The 24751-nt window shown below is 25.4% G+C and overlaps 22 non-coding genes across 22 annotated transcripts; all 22 read right to left on the bottom strand.

The window, feature by feature from the left end:
- Positions 1-2617: 2617 nt before the first annotated feature.
- On the bottom strand, positions 2618-2690 carry AYO21_11947. The gene has a single exon. It is a non-coding gene; the product is annotated as a tRNA-Gln (tRNA).
- A 12-nt stretch (positions 2691-2702) lies between these two features.
- On the bottom strand, positions 2703-2787 carry AYO21_11948. The gene has a single exon. It is a non-coding gene; the product is annotated as a tRNA-Leu (tRNA).
- A 4-nt stretch (positions 2788-2791) lies between these two features.
- AYO21_11949 lies at positions 2792-2864 on the bottom strand. Its single transcript has one exon. It is a non-coding gene; the product is annotated as a tRNA-Phe (tRNA).
- A 17-nt stretch (positions 2865-2881) lies between these two features.
- Positions 2882-2953, bottom strand: AYO21_11950. The gene has a single exon. It is a non-coding gene; the product is annotated as a tRNA-Ala (tRNA).
- A 52-nt stretch (positions 2954-3005) lies between these two features.
- Positions 3006-3089, bottom strand: AYO21_11951. Its single transcript has one exon. It is a non-coding gene; the product is annotated as a tRNA-Leu (tRNA).
- A 67-nt stretch (positions 3090-3156) lies between these two features.
- On the bottom strand, positions 3157-3230 carry AYO21_11952. The gene has a single exon. It is a non-coding gene; the product is annotated as a tRNA-Arg (tRNA).
- Positions 3231-3232: 2 nt separating this feature from the next.
- AYO21_11953 lies at positions 3233-3305 on the bottom strand. The gene has a single exon. It is a non-coding gene; the product is annotated as a tRNA-Met (tRNA).
- A 1-nt stretch (position 3306) lies between these two features.
- Positions 3307-3379, bottom strand: AYO21_11954. The gene has a single exon. It is a non-coding gene; the product is annotated as a tRNA-Asn (tRNA).
- Positions 3380-3390: 11 nt separating this feature from the next.
- On the bottom strand, positions 3391-3462 carry AYO21_11955. Its single transcript has one exon. It is a non-coding gene; the product is annotated as a tRNA-His (tRNA).
- A 42-nt stretch (positions 3463-3504) lies between these two features.
- AYO21_11956 lies at positions 3505-3576 on the bottom strand. Its single transcript has one exon. It is a non-coding gene; the product is annotated as a tRNA-Val (tRNA).
- Positions 3577-3581: 5 nt separating this feature from the next.
- AYO21_11957 lies at positions 3582-3652 on the bottom strand. Its single transcript has one exon. It is a non-coding gene; the product is annotated as a tRNA-Met (tRNA).
- Positions 3653-3654: 2 nt separating this feature from the next.
- On the bottom strand, positions 3655-3727 carry AYO21_11958. Its single transcript has one exon. It is a non-coding gene; the product is annotated as a tRNA-Glu (tRNA).
- A 2806-nt stretch (positions 3728-6533) lies between these two features.
- Positions 6534-6621, bottom strand: AYO21_11959. The gene has a single exon. It is a non-coding gene; the product is annotated as a tRNA-Ser (tRNA).
- An 11213-nt stretch (positions 6622-17834) lies between these two features.
- On the bottom strand, positions 17835-17906 carry AYO21_11960. The gene has a single exon. It is a non-coding gene; the product is annotated as a tRNA-Ile (tRNA).
- Positions 17907-17921: 15 nt separating this feature from the next.
- AYO21_11961 lies at positions 17922-17995 on the bottom strand. Its single transcript has one exon. It is a non-coding gene; the product is annotated as a tRNA-Sec (tRNA).
- Positions 17996-18169: 174 nt separating this feature from the next.
- Positions 18170-18240, bottom strand: AYO21_11962. Its single transcript has one exon. It is a non-coding gene; the product is annotated as a tRNA-Gly (tRNA).
- Positions 18241-18249: 9 nt separating this feature from the next.
- Positions 18250-18322, bottom strand: AYO21_11963. Its single transcript has one exon. It is a non-coding gene; the product is annotated as a tRNA-Pro (tRNA).
- Position 18323: 1 nt separating this feature from the next.
- On the bottom strand, positions 18324-18398 carry AYO21_11964. Its single transcript has one exon. It is a non-coding gene; the product is annotated as a tRNA-Met (tRNA).
- Positions 18399-18403: 5 nt separating this feature from the next.
- Positions 18404-18474, bottom strand: AYO21_11965. The gene has a single exon. It is a non-coding gene; the product is annotated as a tRNA-Arg (tRNA).
- Position 18475: 1 nt separating this feature from the next.
- AYO21_11966 lies at positions 18476-18562 on the bottom strand. Its single transcript has one exon. It is a non-coding gene; the product is annotated as a tRNA-Tyr (tRNA).
- Positions 18563-18568: 6 nt separating this feature from the next.
- On the bottom strand, positions 18569-18641 carry AYO21_11967. Its single transcript has one exon. It is a non-coding gene; the product is annotated as a tRNA-Lys (tRNA).
- Positions 18642-22616: 3975 nt separating this feature from the next.
- On the bottom strand, positions 22617-22690 carry AYO21_11968. Its single transcript has one exon. It is a non-coding gene; the product is annotated as a tRNA-Cys (tRNA).
- Positions 22691-24751: the final 2061 nt, after the last annotated feature.

A 24751-nucleotide genomic window follows, 5' to 3' on the forward strand; every position in this document is an offset into this window, starting at 1 on the left:
AATTTTTTACTTTTCTTTGTTTTTTGAAAAAAAATTTTTCAATTGCAAAAAATTTATTATATTACAGACTTATATTAGAGTATTCAGATTTGAACTGATAATTAATTTTACCTTTACTCTTTTTTTTATTTAATTATTTATATATACTATTTGTTTTCAGTTTTTTAGTTGAATATTATTTCATTGTCTACTATCTATTTTTAATGCATTTTTTCCTAGTTCAAATACAAAACCTAGAGTTAGTATAAAGAAAAATACTAACATTATTATTAAACCGTAAATACCGTTAGTATACGCACTTACTATATAAGGATATACTAATAATATTTCTAAATCAAATAGTAAAAATAAAAGTGCAAAAATGAAAAACGAGATACTAAATTGTGTTCTATTTTGTCCTAAAAATGAATGAAATCCACATTCGAAAGCACTATTCTTTTCTTGATATGGATTATGTGGAGATAATAATATATTTAAACCTAATAAAATTAAAGCTAATATAGGTATAAATATAAAAAAAAAAGTTAAACTTGTCATTTTTATTTTTATTTATATATTTGAAGTAAAAACTGTTGTAAATTTATTTATTTTAATTAAATCAAAATAAAAATATTTTTGAATGAAAAATTTGATATTTTTTGATATCCCACCTCCTCCCTCTTCTCTCCACTATTTCTCTACCAATATTATTTTAAATCATTAATTATGTTTATATTTTTAAAAAATTGAGTAGGATTGGCACTTTGATTTTTTAGTATTATGAAAACCTGTTTTATCTATTTTTGTGATGTATTAGATAATGCTATATCTACTAAACTATTTTCTAATAATGTTATAAACGGTACTATAACTAAAAAGTGTGAAAAATATAAAACAGTAGATATTTGTCCAAATTCTATAAATGGAGATTCAACATGTTTTGCACCTAATTGCATTAAAACTAAGAAGTTTGCAACAAATATAAAGAATGCTACTTTACTTAAAGGTCTAAATTGTATACCTCTTAATTTTGATAAATCTGAAAATGGCATAATTAATAATGCTAATATTGCAGCAAACATTGCTATAACACCTAATAATTTATTAGGTATAGATCTTAAAATTGCATAGAATGGTAAAAGATATCATTCTGGAACAATAGCAGGAGGTGTTTGCATAGGATTAGCCATAACATAATTTTCGCTATCACCTAAGGCATTAGGCATGAAAAACACAAAAATAGATAATACTATTATGAATAAGAATATTGTTATTAAATCTTTGAATATATAATAAGGATGGAAAGGTAGTCTATCATAATTACCTGATACACCTAAAGGATTACTTGAACCACTAGAATCATGTAAAGCTATTAAATGCATTAAAGCTAAAGCAGCTAATACAAAAGGTAAAACAAAATGTAATGCAAAAAATCTATTTAATGTTGCATTATTAACAGAGAAACCTCCTCAAATAAATTGTACTATATCTTGTCCTATTCAAGGTATTGCACTCATTAAATTAGTTATAACTGTAGCACCTCATAAAGACATTTGACCATAAGGTAATACATAACCTAAGAAAGCTGTAGCCATCATAGCTATTAATAATATAGTTCCTATAGTTCACACTAATGTTCGTGGTGCTTTATATGATCCATAGTATAATCCTCTACCTATGTGTAAATACACTAAGAAGAAAAATGCTGAAGCAGTATTAGAATGTAAATAACGTACTAATCATCCATTATTTACATCTCTCATAATATGCTCTATTGAATCAAATGCTTCTGAAATATTAGGTGTATAATGCATACCTAATGTTACACCAGTTACAATTTGTATTCCTAAACAAAATGCCAATAAAGATCCAAAGTTTCATAAGTAACTTATGTTAGATGGTTGTGGTGAATCAATTAGATAAGAATTTACCATTTTTAAAAGTGGGTGACTTTTTAATATTCTCATTTATTTTTTTTTTTAATTATTTAGGTTAATATTTATAATTACAAGGTAAAATAAGATCAATACACTTATTATATATATATATATTTCTTATTGATCTTTAATTTTTTTTTAATTTGTTTTTTAAGCTATTTAAAGAATCTCTATTAAGATTTAATTATTTTTTCTTAAATAAAAAATAATTATCCTTTTTTATTTTAAATTTTTAATTGTTTAAAATATTTAATATAAACAAATATTAGGCAACGTATAATAATAAGAAAGCCATCATTAAAGCAAATAATCCTGTTGCTTCTGAGAAAGCGAATCCTAAAATAGCGTATGAAAATAGTTGTCCTCTTAAAGATGGATTTCTAGATACACCTATTATAAGTGCACCAAAAACTACACCTATTCCTACACCGGCTCCAATTAAACCAGTTGTGGCTAAACCTGTACCAATTATTTTAGCTGCTTGTATCAAATTTATAAATTAAGTATGTAAAACTAAATATATTATAACAGTTTCAAATATACTAAAGAATTTAAGAATAAATAAATATCCTATAACTGTTATATTTTTAAGTATTATTATTAAAGATTAAAAAATGATTAATTATAAAGATAATACTTAATAAATTTGAAAAATAATTATTTTTTCATAAAATAGTGATTAAAATAAATCAATTAATAATCTATGTTGGAGCGATTCGAACACTCAATAGTAAATACCAAAAATTTATGACTTACCTATTAGTCGACAACATATTTTTTTTTATTGTATAGACGACAAGACTCGAACTTGTAAAGTTATTAGCTATTCCGTCCTAAGCGGAACCTGGTTACCAAATTTCAGCACATCTATTAAATGCTCGAGATAAGATTTGAACTTATAACCTAAACATCTTCAGTGTTCCGCTCAACCAATTGAGCTTCTCGAGCTTTTTTATAAAAATATATGGAGATATCAGGACTCGATCCTAAATTAACGAAGTGCAAATTCGCCGTTTTACCAGTTAAACTATACCCCCTTTTATATAATATAAACTATTATTAACATATAATTAAACTTATATTTTTTTTATATCCGAAAAACGATTTGAACGTTTATGATTAATATCAACGAAGCTTAAGTTCGTCCTGTCTACCAATTCCAGCACTCGGATAAAGGTTATGGTGTATTTTGTGCTTCTTTCTATATAATTAAAAATAATTACATAATTAAATTTATATTGAAGACAGATATAGGATTTGAACCCATATGAATGTGGCCGAAACACAATATTCTACCATTAAATTAATCTGCCTTTGTAAGGCCAGAGTGACTTGAACACTCACCTTAACTGTCATGAGCAGTTGGCTCTACCATTAAGCTATAGCCTTTGCGCCTTTAAGATGATTTGAACATCTAACCGATATATTAACAGTATATTGCTCTACCTTTGAGCTATAAAGGCTTTTTTATAAAGGGAGGAAACCTTGATTTGAACAAGGATAAACTATGCCACAAATAGTTGTTTTACCCTTAAACTATATCCACCTATATATATATATATATTTAGACACATATATATATATATTATGGGAAATAAGTGACTTGAACACTTAACAATTCGTGTGTAAAACGAGCGCTCTACCATTGAGCTAATCTCCCTAAATAAGCGGGTTGAGGAATCGCACCCCAATCTTTTGGTCATGAGCCAAAAATGTTAACATTACACTAACCCGCTAACAACCCAGAAGAGATTTGAACTCTTGTTCTAACTGTGAAAAAGTTATGTCTTAACCAACTTGACCACTGGGTCTAAGCCCAGTGTAAGTATCGCACTTACTTCTACCGATTACAAAACGGTTACATTACTTTTATGTTAACCAGGCTTTAATATTATTTGCATAATTGTATTTTTTAGTAAATTAATTATTAGTACTTTATACCTAAAGACATATATGTCCGTATAGCTAAAGCCTAGTACGTAATGTTATATTACGTTTATATGAGTATAATAAAATAAGTTTCGTGCTTATATGCTTTCAGCTCTTATCTTTAATTGACGTGGCTTTCTTGCTATGCCTATTAAAATATGGTACTTTAGTTAAAATACTTATTTAATAAACAACAAGTAAACTATAGGTCAACATACCCAATTCCTTTCGTACAAAGGGGATATTCTTATTTTACTCAAAGTCCCTCTAGAAGATAGAAACCATACTGTCTCACGACGTATTAAACCCAACTCATGTAGCTCTTTAATCGACGAACAGTCGAACCCTTCATGATTCCTACGTTCAAGAGGATGAGCTAAGCCGACATCGAGGTGCCAAACCGCGCACTCAATTTGTACTCTCTTGCGCTTATTAGCCTGTTCAATTTGTTAACAAAAAAAATATTTTTTTTTTCCATATTTTTCAATATGGTTCAGACTATGTTTTCATTTTTAGTATATATTTGTTTTTTAATTTTCCAATTAATTTCCACTTACTCAACCTTTTAATCCGAATGAACCAATACGAGTTTTAGAATTTAATTTTGTAAATTGTAAATTTGAATTTAAATTATTTCTTAATAATACAGAAGATAAACCTTTATATGAAGAATCTATATTTAATAAATTTCCTTTATATTTAAGTTTGTTTATAGATCTAGAGGCTGTATATCTTTTATTTAATCTACCATTAGCTTCTAATCTAAAACCGGCAATATGTTTATATTTAAGATTTTTTATTATATTCTTGTATAATAATTTATTATTATTATAATAATTTTTTATACTTAAATCTTCTTTTTTTATTAATTCGCCTAAAATAACTCTTTTTTTCTTAATTATTATTTTTTTTTCTAAATTAGCTAAATGTCTCATTAATCTTCTTCTGTTTTTTCTTATTTTTAATAATATAGATTCTGAAAGAATATTACTATTTAAATAAAAATATTTTAAATTTATAAAATTAAATTCGATGTTTTTATTAAATAAACCTTGTAATTTATTTTTTATAAATTGTAAATAAGTATAGTTAAATCTAGATCTATTTACATATATTAATCTTCTATAATAAGTATATACAAGTAATCTTCTTAAAGATTTTTTAATAAAACTTTTATAAAATATATTAACATATCTAGATACAGCTATATATTTATTTATTTTTCTTTTTTGATGTAAATTTTTTAATATTCTTGCTATTTTAGGTTTAAATAAATTAGCATCTATTAATGCTAAAGTACCCTTAATATTAATTTTTTTTAATTTTTTTTAATAAAATTAATTTATTAGATAATATATTTTTTTTTATAAGATAAAGGTTTTTTTTAAACTAAGAATATTTATTAAAAGTTTATTTATATATCTTTTTTTTAATTTTAATAAATAATTATTTTTTTTGTTTATTATAAACATATAAAGTAATAATTACCTTATTATTTGTATGTTTAAATTCACCTTTACTAAGAAAAATTCTATTAATAGATAATTTTCTTCGTCTATTATATATTTTTTTTCTTCTTATTTTTTGTTCAATATTTGTATTGTATAAAAAAAAATAATTTCTAATAAGTTTTATAGCTAATCTACTAATATTAGGTATTAAAGATAAAGTATTATTATTATATGTAAATATACTACTATCTCAATATCTAGTAGAAGCAGGAAAATGCTTTAAACTATCTGTATTATCAAAATTATAAGGTTTATTAATATTAGTTTTTTTTATTATAGATAGTAATTTCATATACTGATTATATAAATTGTTTAATTAAATTAAATCTATTTCATTAATAAGGTATATTAATATTTATTATAAATATATACATATGATGGATTTAACTAGTCGTTGAACGTTCTTATTAAAAATAAGTTTCGCTTCAAATTAACTATATACATATAGTGTTTTTTGAAATTTATCCATATTATTACCAATATTTATAAATATTGGGGGACTAACATATAATCCCTAGCGTAACTTTTTCAAAAATACAAGACCTTACCTTTCAGTATCTTGCGATCTTATGCCCCGCTTACGCGACTGATGGACTTGTAGGTCTAACAGTAAAGCAAGATTAAGCCATTAAACTTTTACAGTATTATTTAATATCATAGTATAAATACTACAATTATGAATTTTAAAATATTTTAAAATTCGTTCTACAACTATTCACCATATAGTTAAAATCTTACTTAAATAAAAAATATAAAAATATTTAAAATCACAGTAACTGAATAAATTATAAAAATAACAAATTGAAAATGTAGTGAAAAAACTTTTTCAATACATATTTACATTTAACATGTAAATTCACGAATAGAATTTTGGATATACCCAGGTACTTTTTCTGGGATCTGTGCCCCGCATAAACTGTCTTCTAATCAACCGAATCTAATAAAGTAAATAAAGGTGTCACATCATTGTTACTTTTAAAAAGTAACTACCTTATACTCTTGTAATTCTTATATTAAATTCTAAAGTAGTAACAGTAAAGCTGCAAAGGGTCTGTTAAGATAGGTCATTTTATTACTAAAATTTCCCCCTTCAAGAACCGTACATGCGATTTTCATCGCATACGGCTCAAGAATTTAATGATTATATATTATGATATTTATTTTTAAGTTATAAATACCAGAGAATATCCGATTTGAACGGATGTGATTTTTTAAATCAAATAAGTTTCAAGCTTATCGCTATAAACCACTCAGCCAATTCTCTATTACCATAATTTATATAATGTTAAATTCTAGTTCTAAGTCTGCATTCTTTCGAATCAATTAAAAATCTATTCCTATTATTACAATAAGACTTTTGCTTTTTAGAACATCCTATACCCACTAATGTATATTTAATTTTACAATTAAACTTCCTTTAAAGGACATTATTGGGCTTACCTAGTTTACATAATAATACTTTAATGATTACCTTAGAATTCCACTACACGTATGTTGATATAAGATCCATAAATAAAAAGACGAGAAACTTTTTATACAATCAACAAAAAATTCATTTAATATTAAACAAATTTTCTAGATTACGCTTTAACCATGGATTCAAATAATTTATTCATAGTAATCTAGCTCATCTCCCTAATTAGGCAGAATTTTTACGGGCTTTATACAAAAAAATTACTTTCTTAATATACCGTATGAGCTCATACAATGGATTGTATGATGGGTTTTCACCATATTATTATTATGCACTTTCTAGTCGCACTCTCGTCTATCTAGAGGTAAACAGTATCTGCACTGCTATTCCAATTTCACTGAGCCAATCATCGAGACAGCTGTTGTATCGTTACATCATTCATGCAAAGACCGCATTTAACGGCCAGGGTATTCCGCTACCTTAGGACCCTCATCGGTAAGGCCGCCGTTTGTCGGGGATCTCTTCAAAGCCTAGCTTTTTAATTCTAAGCAAATCCGTCACCCAGCCGACACCGGGCAGACATCACACTCAATATATTGATATCTATCTTAGCAGAGTGCTCTGTTTTAAATAAACAGTCGTACAACACTATTCTATGCCTCCTATTCTTTTGGTTCTACATATATTGTTAACTTAGATAGCAGGGTTTATGCCTCTATTTTCTTATAAACAATATAGTAAAAACTTAAAAAGAATGGCTCACCTTATCCCGAAGTTACGCGAGTCATTTTGCCGAGTTCCTTAATGATTGATTACTCAAACGCCTTCGTATTCTCTACTAGCTTACTTGTGTTAGTATCTAGGTACGGTTAACAAGAAAAAAAAATTTTTTCTTTAGTATTTTCCTGAACTAATTTAACTTTAATTAGTTTTTTTAGTATTTCATCTTCATCATTAAAAATCAGAAACGATTTATATGTATTAGAAGCCGTTTTTATTAAATACCATAAGCTTTAGGCGAATATCTTTTTCGTTACTCATGTCAGCATTATCACATGGAAAATAAAAAATTAAGATTAAAATAAAAATAATTATGATTTATCCATTGTTCCGCTACCCCATATATATTTTGTTAAAAAATAAACTATATATGGACAAGGTTTCGGTATATTGTTTAGATCCGTTATATTTTCGGTGTGATCTTCTTAAAAAATCAATGCTCTGTTACGAGATCATTAAAATATGGCCGCTTCCAAGCCTATTAATTGATCGTATCAAAAGACACATCCTTAATTTCACTTAACAATAATTTTGGAACCTTATTAACTCTTGTTCTGGGCTGTTTCCCTTTTGACATACAACCTTATCGTACTATGTCCGATTTTTTAATATTCATCTTAGCCCTTCCGAGTGCAAATACTCTCCGATAAAATCTTTACGATCCCCCGATATATACAAATTTATAATGTAAATACATTATAAATATTTTGACCGAGATCACAGTTCTGTACCTGCCAAGATGTTGTTTAAATTACCTACTAATATAGGTTTCGCGGAAAACCAGCTCAACTAGTCAGTTTTGTCTTTCACTAACTTACCATCATTCTTTGGATATCTTTACAACGATAACCCATTCGGACTTTTATAATCCTGATAATAGTAAGATCACTAGTCTTCGGGTCTAACTTTAGATACTTTCTCATTTTTTCATAATCGATTTCTCTACGAAACTAATTTTTATACTATAACTATATTTTATATGTTAAATGTATAATTTTGTTCCTTGCATCTAAAATTAACTTGCTGACCCATTATGCAAAAGGTACGCTCTTGTTATTTGTTAAAATTTTTCTTGAGCTGCTTATAAAACTACTATTAAATAAAATTCCCTCACGGTACTATTCACTATTGCGTATAATACCATATTTAGCCTTAGAGGAAGGTTCCCCTTTATTCAAACAGATAATCCATTTTACTTATATATTAATAGGCTGTTCTACCTTACTTCACATTGTATGTAGAATCTCGTTTGATTTATTTTCCTAAGGTTATTCGGATTTTTCCTTTCACCTTGTTTATTTACAAGATCTTTCTTAGTAAATTCTTTGGTTTATAGCTTGTTTTTTATTCATAATAATTTCTTTTTATACTAATTGATAAAATTTATCAATTAAAAATATTTATTATACTAGACTTATTGTATCTTTTTATAAACATTAGAACAAATTGTTCTAATATACTTATTTAATAATATCTTTTATTTTTTTTCTTAAATTTAAAAGTATTTTTTATTAAATTAAAATAAATATTTGATATTTATTCTATGATCCTCAATAATATACAGAAATATATAAAAATAATCATACAACATCTACAAAATGTCAGTATAAGATAGCTGATTCAAAACCTAAGTGGTGATTTTCAGTTAAGTGGTAAGCTAACATTCGTCAGAAACCTACTGCTAAGAAAGCTGTTCCAATTATAACATGTAATCCATGGAATCCTGTTCCAAAATAAAAACATGATGCATATGTACCATCTGAGATAGTAAATGATGAAACTGTATACTCAATACCTTGTAAAGCAGTAAATATAACAGCTAATATTATAGTATAAACAGCACCATATAATGCTCCACTTCTGTTACCTTGTATTAAAGAATGATGTGAGTATGTTATTGTCACACCTGAAGATAATAAAATTACTGTATTTAATAATGGTAATTCAAAAGGATTTATTGAATTTATACCCATAGGTGGTCATTTTGCACCTAATTCAATAGTAGGTGATAAAGCACTATGAAAGAATGCTCAAAATATAGCTAAGAAAAATAAAGCTTCTGATACTATAAATAAAGCAACACCCATATTAAGCCCTTTTTGTACTGCTAAAGTATGATTACCTAAATATGTTCCTTCTGATATAACATCTCTAAATCATAATGACATTGATAAAATTAAAGCTAATAAAGCAAAAAATAAATTATTAATTGCCATACTAAAACTATGAAAAGCTAATACTGCACTAAAAGTTAATGCTAATAATGATAAGCTTGTATTTAAAGGTCAAGGACTTGGAGATACTAAATGATAAGGATGAGATTGAAAATTACTACGAACTAGATAATTCAAATATTTTACATTTAATATATTAATTGTATTAACTTATTGAAAAGGTTATGATAGATAGTAAATTACATAGATTTAATATTTCATTAGGCATAAATATAAAGCTTATAATACCTAAATTTAATATACTTAATGTTATAGAATAAGCGTTAGATAATGAAATATCTATATACATATAAGTTTTTTCATATTGTGATTTATCAAAATATATTGTTTTTATTACAGATAAATAATATACTGCTCCTATAACACTAGTTAAAACACCAACTAAAACTAGAATAATTTTATTATTATCTAATGCTGTTGTTAAAACCATCTGTTTTCCAAAAAATCCTACTAAAGGAGGTAATCCTATAAATGAAAACATAGTGATAACTAGACATAAAGCTAAAATAGGGTTAATAGAAAAATAACCTTTTAATTGGCTAATTAATTGTATAGGGCTATTATTTTTTTCTTGTAAATTATTATATTCAGATATATTTGTATAATATAAGTATAAACTAAATCCAATAGCTATTAATATTATAAATACATTTACATTTGTTACAATATATTGAATTATATAAAAAATATATGCTTGATATGAATCTATGTTATGTACTATTAATGCTAATAATATAAATCCTAAATGTGATATAGTACTATAAGCTAATAGTCTTTTTATTCTTGTTTGTGTTAAACCTAATATTGTTCCAATTATTAAAGATAAGAAACAACTTATAGATAAACTTGTTGTTCAAGAATAATATTGTATAGTAGATTGTAATAAACAACTAGTATATTGCACTAATTCTAATAATAATACTAATATAGCCAATTTTCCAAATATAACTATAAAAGTTGTTACTATAGTTGGAACTCCATCATAAACATCCGGAGATCATCAATGAAATGGTGCAGCACCTATTTTAAATAAAAGTCCTACTGATATTAACAATAAACTATAAAAAATATAGCTATGCATATATCAAGTTGAATAATCAGTATATTTTTCTGAATCTGAAATAATAGAATATATTCCATCTAGATTTGTTAACCCAGAATTAGCATATATTAATCCTATACCTAATAATATAAAACAAGAAGCTAAACCACCTAATAAAAAATAGGTTAAAGCAGAACCTGTAGAAGACTCTGAATTTCTATGCATTGATGATATTATATATAAACTAAAACTTTGTAACTCTATACATAAATATAAAGATCCTAAGTCTCCGCTAGCTAGTAATAACATAGCTCCACTTATAACAAATATTATTATTAAAGTATACTCTATTAACGTAAATTGTTCTGATACTTTGTTTATTATATTTGTATATTCTTTTACTTTTTTAAATAATACATCTATCATTGTATTGGAATCTCCTATATATTTTTTTCTAGGGTAAAAAGCTGTCATTAATAATATTATTCCACATATTATTAATATAAACATTTGAAATACTTGTGTTACAGCCGTTATATTGAATAATCCTCCATATAATCCTATTCCTTTTTCTAAGTATGTTATATATAATGTTGTATATGATGACATCATACTATAAAATACTATTAATATACCTATACGACTATATAAAATTGATGTATCTGGTCTGTTGCTTAAACCATTTGAAAATAATAATAATAAAAGAAATGTTAATATCATATGCTTATTCGTATATATATATATATATTAGTTAAGATTTTTTTAGTAATATGTTATATTTATTAAATTATGTTATATATAAATATATAATATAAAAAATTTAAATTTTTATTTAATATAATTAATTATATTAAATAAAAATTGTTAGGTATTAAAGATAAGTTATAAACTATACATGGTATTAAAATAATAAGTGCTATAATAATAGGTAATAATACAGTTCAACAATAAGACATTAATTGATCAAAACGTATTCTTGGGAAAGATGCTCTTACTCAAATAAATGCAAAAATAAGTGTACAAGATTTTAATCCTAAAGATAAACTATAAATCAATCCTTGTAACATAACAGCAAAAATATTTATATTAAAATCTATTAAATATAATTCAATATTTAAATAATACATAATATTTATTAAAGAATTTAAAGAAAATATTGTTAAATAACCACCTAAAAATAGAATACTAGTAAATATACATATTAATACTATACTAGCGTATTCAGCTAAAAAAAAGAATACAAATATTGCGGCAGAATGTTCTGTCATAAATCCTGAAACCAATTCGGACTCTGCTTCAGCTAAATCAAAAGGTGCTCTATTTGTTTCAGCAATACAACCTATAAAAAATATAATAAATATAGGAAGTAATGGTAAAACGAAAAACACCATTTTTTGTGCTTCAATATTAACAGTTAAATTTAAACTACCAGTTAATAAAACAACCAGTAATATAGCTGAACTAAGTATTAATTCGTAACTTATTAATTGAGCAGTACTTCTTAATGAACCTAAAAAAGCATATTTAGAATTAGCGGATCAACCTGCTAATAATATACCGTATGTAGATAATGATGATACAGCTAACATATATAGTATACCTAAACCTAAATCCCCTATAGATAAACCAGGACCATATGGTATAACAGCATAACCTAGTAATGAGAAAATTAATGTTATTATAGGTCCTAGGAAAAATAGGATTAAGTTTGCTTGTGTAGGACCTACATATTCTTTTAATAATAATTTTAATGCATCAGCAAATGCCTGTAATAAACCATAATATCCTACTATATTTGGTCCTAATCTTCGTTGCATACTAGCCATTGTCTTTCTTTCTGCTACAGTAGTAAAAGCTACTACTAATAATGCAGGTACTACAACTAAAATAACTTCTAAAATAGATATAAATGTGTACATTATTTTTTTTTTATTTTTATATATATTTTCATTATATATATATTAACACTGTATTATATATATATGAAACAATTTAAAATTATTTACTTATAAATAAAATATAAAGTTATCTATCAAAAGAATTTTTTTATATAAATTATTAATTAACTACTTTGTAGTTTTACCAGTAATATTAATAATTGCAAATATAACAATAATAAATAATAATGAATCTTCATTATTTTTAGTTAAATATAGTATAGATATATAGAAAATTAAACCAACTAAAATATATAGACCATAAGATGTAACAACACCAGTACTTAATTTATTAATAGAATTACTAATATTAGTAAGACTTTTTTCTAAACCAAATGGCCCGAATTTTTCTACAGATCCTTTATCCATTACTTTTGTAGTTTGAGCACCTAAATATAAAACAGGTCCTGATATATATTTATTGTAAAACATTTCAACTAAGAACCGTTGATTAAGAAAGCCAAATATATTATAACCTAAATTAGATAATTTGAATTTCATAAGTAACTTAGGATAGAATTCAGTAAATAGTATAGAAACAATACTAAGTGTAACAGTGAAGAATAAAGGTAATAATTTATAAAAAGTAGGAACGGCAAATTCTGTATCTAACATAATTTCATGTTTAGGGTGTATAAACAAACTGTTATCAGAAAAGAAATCAGATCCTAAACCTATAAATATATCTTTAGTAATATAACCAAAAAATATAGAAAATACGGCTAATATAATTAATGGTAAACTCATAAATATATCACCTTCATGTGCAGCATGGGCTTGTTTATAATTTACTATAGGTCCATTAGGGTTACTTAAAAAAGTTAAATATAAAACTTTAACTGAATAAAGTGTAGTAAACATTGCACCTATAGTTGCAATATAATAAACTGCTATACTAGATATGTAATATTTACCAAATGCAGATTCAATTATAAAATCTTTTGAATAGAAACCAGTCATAAAAGGAAAAGCTACTAAACTAAGAGAAGCTATTAACATCACTGAATAAGTTAAAGGTAAATATGATATTAAACCTCCATATTTTCTAAAATCCTGATTATCTGCAACAGCATGAATTACTGCACCTGCACCTAAGAATAATAAACCTTTATAAAAAGCATGATTTACTAGATGAAATAAGGCAATATTATATGAAGATAAACCAACTGCTATAACCATCATACCTAATTGACTCATAGTAGAATAAGCTATAACTTTTTTTATATCTTGTTGAAATAAACCTATTAAAGAACTAAATACTGTTGTTATTGCCCCTAATCATAAACATAATAATAACACTAATGAACTATATTCTATTAAAGGAGATACTCTTATTAATAAATAAACACCAGCTGTAACCATAGTAGCTGCATGAATTAAAGCAGATACTGGTGTTGGACCTTCCATAGCCATAGGTAATCATACATGTAAACCAACTTGAGAACTTTTAGCCATAGCACCTATTAATAAACATATACCAATAATAATAATAACATTTTCACTATAGAAGGGTGCCAGTGAAAATACTGTATTATAATCTAAATTACCATATGATCATAATATAGCAAACATACCAATTGTTAAAAAACAATCACCAACTCTATTAGTTAAAAAAGCAGAAATAGAACTTTGATTAGCAGCTATTCTTGTAAATCAAAAACTAACTAATAAATATGAACAAACTCCTACACCTTCTCATCCAACAAACATTAATAAGAAATTATCTGCTGTAACTAATATAATCATCATAAAAGTAAATAAACTTAAATAACTGAAAAATCTTTGATTATGAGGGTCGTGACTCATATACCCTATAGAATATAAATGTACTACTGAAGATACTATTAATACAGGTATTAACATTGATACTGTTAAACTATCGAAATTAAAACTTCATTTTATATTTAGTGATTCTGCATCTATTCATCTAAATAATTCTATTTTAACAGGTATTTGATTTAACCCTACTTCTATAAAAGCAATTATTGCTAAAATTGTTGTTATTATTACACAAGTACATGTTATTATACGTGCACCACTAACACCGATCTTTCTTCCAAAAAAACCGGAAACTATTGATCCTAATATAGGTAAAATTATTAAAGCTAGATACATTATTTATATTCTATTGCGATACTACCTCTTAATCTGTAATATGCTACTAATATACCTAAACCTATTGCTGATTCCGCACCAGCTATAGCTATTATATATATAGAAAGAGTTTGACCTAATATATCATCAAAGCTTAATGAACTTATTAATATTAAGAATGTAATTGATAATAACATTATTTCAATTGAGATAAGCATTAGTATTATATTTTTTCTATTTAAGACAAAACCTAATACTCCAATTAAATATAAGATTAGTGAAAAACTCATTGAATATTTTTAGATTAAATTATGGTATTGGATATATTATGAAAAACAATTATTAAAAATTGATTTATTATTTTTATAATTAAATTAATATATAATTTAATTAATTAAATTTTACGGCTATTCAAATTTTTTATGAAAAATGTATTAAAATAAATATATTATATTAAAATACCAAAAAAGTAACATAAACATGTTAAAACAAATTAACCTTCTATTTGATCATAAAGTCAGAATAAGAATTTTGGAAGAGAAGTAGATTGTATAGCAATAGGCATAGAACTATGTAGAATACCACAAATTTCTGAACATTGACCATAAAAAGTACCTTCTCTATTTAAATATACAGATGATTGGTTTAATCTTCCAGGGTAAGCATCACATTTAATACCTAATGATGGACAAGCATAAGAATGTATAACATCTGCTGCAGCTACTACAAATCTAGTGTGAGTTAATTCTGGAATTATAACTCTATTATCAACTTCTAATAATCTTAATTGTCCTAATTCTAAATCACTTTCTGGTATTATGTATGAGTCATATTCAATTGTTTCTTCATCAGCATTTACAAAATCTGGATATTGATAACTTCAATATCATTGATGACCTTCACCATATATAACTAATGCTGGATCAATAACTTCATCCATTAAATATAATAATTTGAATGAAGGAAATGCAATTAATATTAATATAAGAGCAGGTGTAATAGTTCAAATTAATTCTACTAAAGTACCATGATTTACATATTTATTTGATATTTTTTTATTTTTGAAATTCATAACTATAGATATCATCATTCAACTTACAGCAAATAAGATTATTGCTAAATAGAACATTATACTATTATGTAATTCTTCTATACCTTCCATTTGAGGTGCGGCGTTATCTTGAAAAAATATACCTCAGGGTTCTGGTGTATCATTTTTTATTATATTTATATTTATATAATTACTGTTTTTGATAATATTCATATTAAGATATAATTAATATCAATTTTATAAGTAAGATTAAAAAGGAAAAATGTAAATTTATGATAATTTTAGTATTGAATACTAATTTTTTCTTAAAAATTATATATAGTAATTTTACAATAGTTTATATATAATATATATTGTATAATAAATAAAATGTATAATAGTGTAAACCATCTAATATTATAGAAGGATATATACCTAGTAATATAGTAAATAAAACCAATACAATTAACATAAAAAATTCTCTTCTATTTAAATCTGGTATATATTCAAATCAGTTTTTAAAAAAGAAAGAACCTGCAAAACATATTCTGTTAAACATAAATATAGTATAAGCAGCAGAGAAAACAATAGATGAAGAAGCTAGAATACCTGCAAGAGGTAATCTTTCAAATACACCATATAAAGACATAAATTCTCCAACAAAGTTTAGTGTAAGAGGAGCACCACAATTACCTAAGGATAACATAAAGAATAAAATAGATAAAATAGGCATAACTTGAGCAATACCTCTATAATATGTTATTAATCTAGTACCAGATCTATCATACAATACACCACCTGCTATAATAAATAAACCAGAAGAAACAAAACCATGAGCTAAACCTAAACATATACCACCTTGTATTCCTTGTAAAGTATTACTGAAAACACCTGACAAGTATACAGCTGCATGTGATACAGATGAATAAGCTATTAATTCTTTTACATCTATAGTTCTAAGTGTACTTAGACTAGCATATATTATAGTTAGAATACCTATAAGGAATACAATATAAGTATAATATAAAAAAGCTTTTGGTACTAAAGGTAAAATTAATCTAAAAATACCATATAAACTTAATTTTAATACTATTGCAGCTAAAATAATACTACCTGATAAAGGTGATTCAACATGAGCTTTTAATAATCAACTGTTTAAATAAATAGTTGGTGTTTTAACAGCAAAAGCAATAAATATACCAATGAATATAAATACTTGTGTAATGTATAAAAAATTTGTTTTTGATAAAACATTAAAATCTGTACAACCTATTAAAGATTGCATAGTTATAATAGATAATAACATAAATAAAGAACCTAGGAATGTATATAAGAAAAAATAAAAACTTGCTCTTATTTTAGCACTAGATCCAAATATACCAATTAAAATAAATAAAGGAGCTAATATACTTTCAAAGAATATATAAAACATTAAAATATCTAAAACTAAAAAAATTAATAATAATAATGCTTCTAATAATAAAATTATTACTAGAAAATATTTTACTTTATTATCGATAGATTTTCAATTAGATATAATTGCAATTGGCATTATTAATGTAGTTAATAATATAAAGTATATAGATAACCCATCTATACCTAAATAAAAATCATAATAACCAATTTTATAGTGTTCTTGTACAAATTGAAAGTGTTTACTACTATTATTAAATAATAATCATATTATTAAAGATACTACTAAATCTATAATTGTAATAGCTAAGGCAAATGTTTTAAGAATTTTTGAGTTTTCTTTTAAGTCATAAGAATTATACGATAAAATCAAAAATATACCAATAAAAGGTATTAAAATTAAAGAAGATAATAACATTTAAATATAAATTAATAAAATTTTACTACAGATTATAAGTTACATAAATACTAAACTAAAAAAATTGTTCTTGAATAATAAATTTTTATTAAAATATTATACTAATATGTAGCATATGATTCCTCGATGACTTGAACATCGAAAATATTCTTATCAAGAATACGCTTTACCGATTAAGCTAAGGAACCTACTTATTAAATATAACAAGAGCATTCAGACTTGAACTGAAAACATGAAGTTTGAAGCTTCTTATTTTACCTATTAAACTATACTCTTAAGAGTAAAACGGAAAAGAGGTGATTTGAACACCTATGTGTAAAACACAATATTTAGCAAATACCTTACCCTACCAATGGAAACTTTTCCCATATAATACGAATTAGACCGGTCTCGATCCGGCATCATTTTCCTCGACAAGGAAACAGTTTACCAATTAACATTACTAATTCTTTACGGCTAGCCAAACTCGAAATGGCATAATTCGTTTGGAAGACGAACGGTTTACCATTAACCTATAGCCGTTTTAAAATATCGGAGCACTATGGTTCGAACATAGAAGATCCTCAACCCAAATGAAGCGCCTCACCAACCTGGCTCTACTCCGTTTACCAGGAGAGAAATTTGAATTCTCATTATTAATGCATGAAATTAAAGTTCTAACCAATTAAACTATCCTGGCATACATACTCTTATTTAAGATTCGAACTTAAATCATGATATTAGAAGTATCATGCTCTACCCTTGAGCTAATAAGAAAATAGGAGAGAAGAGATTCGAACTCTTAAAAGCATAATACTATTGAGTTTACAGCTCAACCCTTCTTACCAATAAAGGAACTCTCCTAATCTATTAAGGCCTAAAGGATTCGATCCTTTATTATAGCGATTAAAAGTCGCATGTTTTACCAATTAAACTAAAGCCTCTTTTGCTAACAAATATTTCTAGTGTATAATACATTAATAAACTTTTTTTATAATAGCAAAAAAAAATACATTGTACTTTTATTAATATTTTTGTTTAATAGTAATAACTATAGAACCTACCATAGCTAATAGTAAAATTATAGATGTAATTAATAATCAAATAGAATAATTAGTATACATAACGTTACCTATACTAGTTATATCTATTATATCTACAATATTATTATCTCAATTATTAGATGATACAAAAAATATATTTGTAATATCATAATTTAAATTAGTTTTTGTATAAGGAGATAAATTATTATAAGGTATAAATAATGCCAAAATAACTAATATAGCTAAAGGTATATTATTGTTAGTGTTACTTATAAGCTCCGAAACTCTAATGTTAATAAGCATTAAAATAAATAAAAATAATATTGAAACAGCTCCAACGTAAACTAAAAGATAAGATAAACCAATAAAATTTATACCTAAAAATATAAGATAACAAGAAATACATGAAAATAACATTATTAAATGTAAAACAGATATTATTGGATTTTTACTTACTATTATAAATATACCCGCAAATATAGATAAAATAATAATTAAATCTAAAAATATAACAAAAAAACCATGAAATTGATTAGATATAAAAAACATCAAAAAAAATTTTTAATCTTAAAAAGAAAACGGAAATTTTTTATAGGAATTGAACCTATATAAGTTAGACCTGTATATATATATATTTAATAAACACCCTTATCATCAAAGAGATTAAAATCCTGAGGTTAACTATCTATAAAAACATATGTAGGTGTTCTTGATCTATGTAATCCACCTGAAGTTGGTCTAACAATTTCACCTTTATATGAATAATTATATATTTCTGAAATTGATTCAAATTATTTTTTAAAAAGTATTCCTCTTCGATCTTCAATAATTTCATTTAAAGATATTAAGTCCATGTTTTGTACATTTTATTTTTATAAAATATGTATTTTATAAAATTCATTGAAAAAATCAAAATATATATATATATATGAATGAAAAATATATTAATTTTATTAAAGCTTTTAGGAATCGAACCTAAATAAAAACCTAGAACTATAATGTAGACAAAAGTCTACCAAATATAATACTATATTTAATTTTTAATATTAATGCATCCCGTGCAATTTCCATTACACGAACCATATTTCGACTTAACACCAATAAAAGTCACGCATACGAAAATTACAAATTTAAAAATTTACAACTATTTAAGTAAAAATAAAATAAATAAGCAACCAAACTTATTGCGCATACTTCTTTCAGCGCCTGACGAGTGGTTAGTACCCATCTGAGATAAAATTCACCGTGACGTGGTGATTCACGATTACTAGTAATTCCATATTCATGTAGTCGAATTTCAGACTACAATCCACAAATAGTTATATCCAATTTTATGGGATTAGCTCCATTTTACAATATTGCATCCCTTTGTAGAGGTATATGTGGCACGTCTATAGCCCACGCTATTAAGGCCATGATGACTTGTCTTGGTCCCTGTTATTATTTCCATTTATAGAAAAACACTCTAAATATAAATAAAGCTAGGGTTTTCGTTAATTAAAGGAATTAACCAAAATCTCACGACATTAACTGAAGACAGCCGTGCAGCACTTGTATAAAAATATTCAAGGCGTGGTAAGGTTTTTCGCGGATCATCGAATTAAATAACATACTTCACTACTGGTTTCAGAAACGGTCTAATGATTTCAATTTGTGCATTTCCGCCTTAGTCATGAGGTGGAGTGCTTACACTTTCATTTATAGGCCAAATATATCTAGCCTATGGCACTCATCATTTTCTCCAAGGACTACTAGGGTATCGAATCCTTATCGCTACCCAAGGCTTCGTCCCTCAACGTCAGTTTTTACTTAGAATAAAGCCTTCGCCGTTACCCGTCCTACCAGTATAATAGGATTTTGTCCCTCCTCTGGTAATTCGTATATTCCCACATAAAACTCTAGAAAACTAGTTCCTATTAAGGCTTGGTAATCTGTCTAGGTACCCTTTATACCCATTAAAGATGAATAACACTTGTCTTTTACGTATTACCGCGACTGCTGGCACGTAATTTGGTCAAGACTTATAGATAAAAAATCGTCATTCTCTTTATTTTATCTAGAACTTTATACGACTTTCATTTTCCATTCTTCCAAGTTGCTGGTTCAGTCTTTCGACTATTGACCAATATTCCCCACTGCTGTACAATTCTGCCCTGGGCTTTTTTCAGACCCAGTGTGGTCGATCGACCTCTCAGTCTCGACTACCAGATTTTGAGCTAGATTTTTATCTATTACTCATCCAGAATATCTATTAACATCTTAAAGCGAATTTTTATCTATCTTTTTTTTATAAGGGATTTTTTTTCTTCCTTACTTTAAGGTAGTTATAAGATAATTTACTCACCTGTACACCACTTCATAATTAATTAATATATAATTAATATATATTAATTATATTAGACGTTTGATTAGCATGTGTCAAGCATTTGGATAGCGTTCATTCAGAGCCATCATCAAACTCAATTTATTATACTACTAGACTTATTGTATCTTTTTATTAAAGTATTTAGATTCGAACTAAATTTATACCTAAAAGATTCTATTTTTTACTTTTTTATGTTATAAATTTATATTCAATTTAATAAAGAATATTTAATATAAGCTAGCTCTTGTTAATTCATACATATCCTTAATACAGCTAAATATATATTACTTTTTTCGTTTTTTATTTATTTTCTACTTATCATCAGAACTCTTACTCTTATTATTTTTTTAATTTATATTTATTTAGCTCTAACTTTCCTATACTATATATATAATAGTAATGTATATTATTTATATTTTAATATTTTTCTTTATTAATGTAAATCTAAACTATCTTTAATATATGATGAAGATAATACTACAAACACTTGTGCTTGGATAAATGCTATACCTATTTCTAGTCCTGAGAAAGCTAGAATAAATAATAATGGCACTAATCCTAAAAAGAAGTATATAAATCCTGATTTCATAATATTATATGTAAATCCTGCTAAAATGTTAAGAAGCATGTGACCACTTAAAATATTAGCTCCTAATCTTAGACCTAATGATACAGGTCTTGATAAATATGAGATAAATTCTATTAATACTAATAATGGTAATAAACCTAATGGACAACCTGATGGTACTAATAATGAGAAAAATTTTAAAGAATGTACTTGGAAACCTAAAATAGTTGCTCCTATTACTATTGTAAAACTAATTGAGAATGTTAATACAAAATGTGATGTAGGTGCGAAACTATAAGGTACCATACCTACTAAATTATTTATTAAAATATAAATAAATAAAGCAGATATTAAAGGGAAAAACATTTGACCTTTTTTTGCATTTATTTGATTTATTACTATGCTAAAAACTGTAGCATATATAGATTCCATTGATATTGATCAATTATTAGGTGTAATAATATTATAATTAGTTGCTAATATATACATCATAAATATTAAAATTGTTGTTATTATTAAATATAATCCTATATTAGTTAAAGATAATTGTATATTTCCTAATAAATCCGCTTTTATGCTAAGTAAATTTCTTATGGTGAATTGATCCAAAGGACTTTGATTTAAGTAAGTCACTAGATATTTATATATTTTTTGTTGTTTGTAAAAGATAAAAAAAATTTTTTTAATTAATATCTCTTATATTGTTGTGTTTTTATTTGATTCTAAAGTTTTTAAAAATATTCGAGTTTTAAATAATCGCACAAATCTTGGTAATATATATTTAGAAAATAAATATATTATAATTATTAATAATAGAAAATTATAAGTAACTTGATTTACAAAAAAAAATGGTATAAGTTGTGGCATTAAATTATTGATTCAAAAATAAATATATAAATTTATTATACAATATATGTTAATTAAGTTTATTAAACCTAGTATAAAGGAATACGGAAGATTCGAACTTCTTCTTAATGATCTGCAATCATAAGGCAAAACCTTTTGCTACATATTCCTTAAAAATTAATAACATTTTAAATTTTTAAATTTGTAAGTATTAATTATAAAAAAAAATATGCATAAAAATTAATATAATATTAATAATATTAATTTAAACTCACAGCACTTTGTATTGGTAAACTTACGAAAGCATGAGGTTTAGGTGGGCTATCTAGAGCTCATTCTAAAGATACATAATTTCTATTAAATAGTGTTTGGAATAAATCAGAGAAGAATTCTGGTATTAATCAAGGATATTTAGCTGTAACATCTCCTTCAACTAATTGCATGTATATTATGTGTAAAAATAATACAGTAGCAATTACACTAACTATAGAACCAAAACTACTTATTAAATTTCATCCTGCAAAAGCATCAGGATAATCACTTATTCTTCTTGGCATTCCTTGTAAACCTAAGAAATGTTGAGGGAAAAATGTTAAATTAACACCTGCAAATAAGATAAAGAAATGTACTTTTCCTAATAGTAAATTATAATTTAAACCTGTTATTTTTGGTATTCAGTAGTATCATGCACTAAATAAAGCAAAAACTGCTCCTAAAGATAATACATAATGGAAATGAGCAACTACATAATATGTATCATGGAATGCAATATCAAGTGATGCATTAGCTAAAACAACACCACTTAATCCACCTATAGTAAACATAACTACAAAACCTAAAGCAAATAACATTGGAGGTGTTAAATGTATTACTCCACCGTAAGTAGTAGCTAATCAGCTAAATATTTTAATACCTGTAGGTACAGCTATTATTAAAGTAGCTGCTGTGAAATAGGCTCTTGTATCCACATCTAAACCAACTGTATACATATGATGACTTCACACTACAAAACCTAAAACACCAATTGACATCATAGCATAAACCATACCTAAATAACCAAATACACTTTTATTTGAACCGGCTGAAATTGTAGTACTTATTATACCAAATCCTGGTATAATTAATATATAAACTTCTGGGTGTCCAAAAAATCAGAAAAGATGTTGGTATAATATAGGATCTCCTCCTCCTGCTACTTCAAAGAAAGATGTATTAAAATTTCTATCTGTTAAAACCATAGTTATTCCACCAGCTAAAACAGGTAAAGATAATAATAATAATACAGCTGTTACTATAACTGCTCATCCAAATAAGGCTAATTTATGAAGTCTTATACCTGGACTTCTCATATTTAGTATAGTTGTAATGAAATTCATAGCACCAAGTAAACTACTTATTCCTGAAAGATGTAGAGCAAATATAGCTAAATCTACACTAGGTCCACTATGACTTTGTAAACTTGATAAAGGAGGATAAAGAGTTCAACCTGTACCTACTCCATTCTCTATCATACCTGCAAATAAAAATAATGCTAAACTTGGTATTAATAATCAGAAACTTATATTATTTAATCTAGGGAATGCCATATCTGGACCTCCTATCATTAATGGTAGTAAGAAATTACCAAAACCACCTATTAAGGCAGGCATTACCATAAAGAAAATCATAACTATAGCATGAGCTGTTATTATACTGTTATATAATTGATTATCTGCTATGAATTGTACTCCAGGACCTGATAATTCTAATCTTATTAATACTGAAAAAGCTGTACCAGCTAAACCTGAAAATACAGCAAACATTAAATATAATGTTCCTATATCTTTAGCATTACAAGATAAAAATCATCTTTCTCTTCACATAGTTATTTCTGTCATTAAACCTAAACTTCCTAAATTTGAATTTGAAGCTGTGTTTGTAGAATAACTTTTAAAATTACTCAATTTATTACTCAATAAATTTATTATAAAGTATATTATTTTCTTTATATATTTTTATCTTATCATATATATCCATAAGGACACAAATTGGCAAATTAAAAACTATATACTAAATAAAAATAGGTTATATACTTACATTAATATATAAGGAAAATTTTTTACTTTTCTTTGTTTTTGAAAAAAAATTTTTCAATTGCAAAAAATTTATTATATTACAGACTTATATTAGAGTATTCAGATTTGAACTGATAATTAATTTTACCTTTACTCTTTTTTTTATTTAATTATTTTA

Source organism: Fonsecaea monophora (assembly GCF_001642475.1).
Source record: "Fonsecaea monophora strain CBS 269.37 chromosome Unknown Scaff200, whole genome shotgun sequence".
NCBI classification, from domain to species: domain Eukaryota; kingdom Fungi; phylum Ascomycota; class Eurotiomycetes; order Chaetothyriales; family Herpotrichiellaceae; genus Fonsecaea; species Fonsecaea monophora.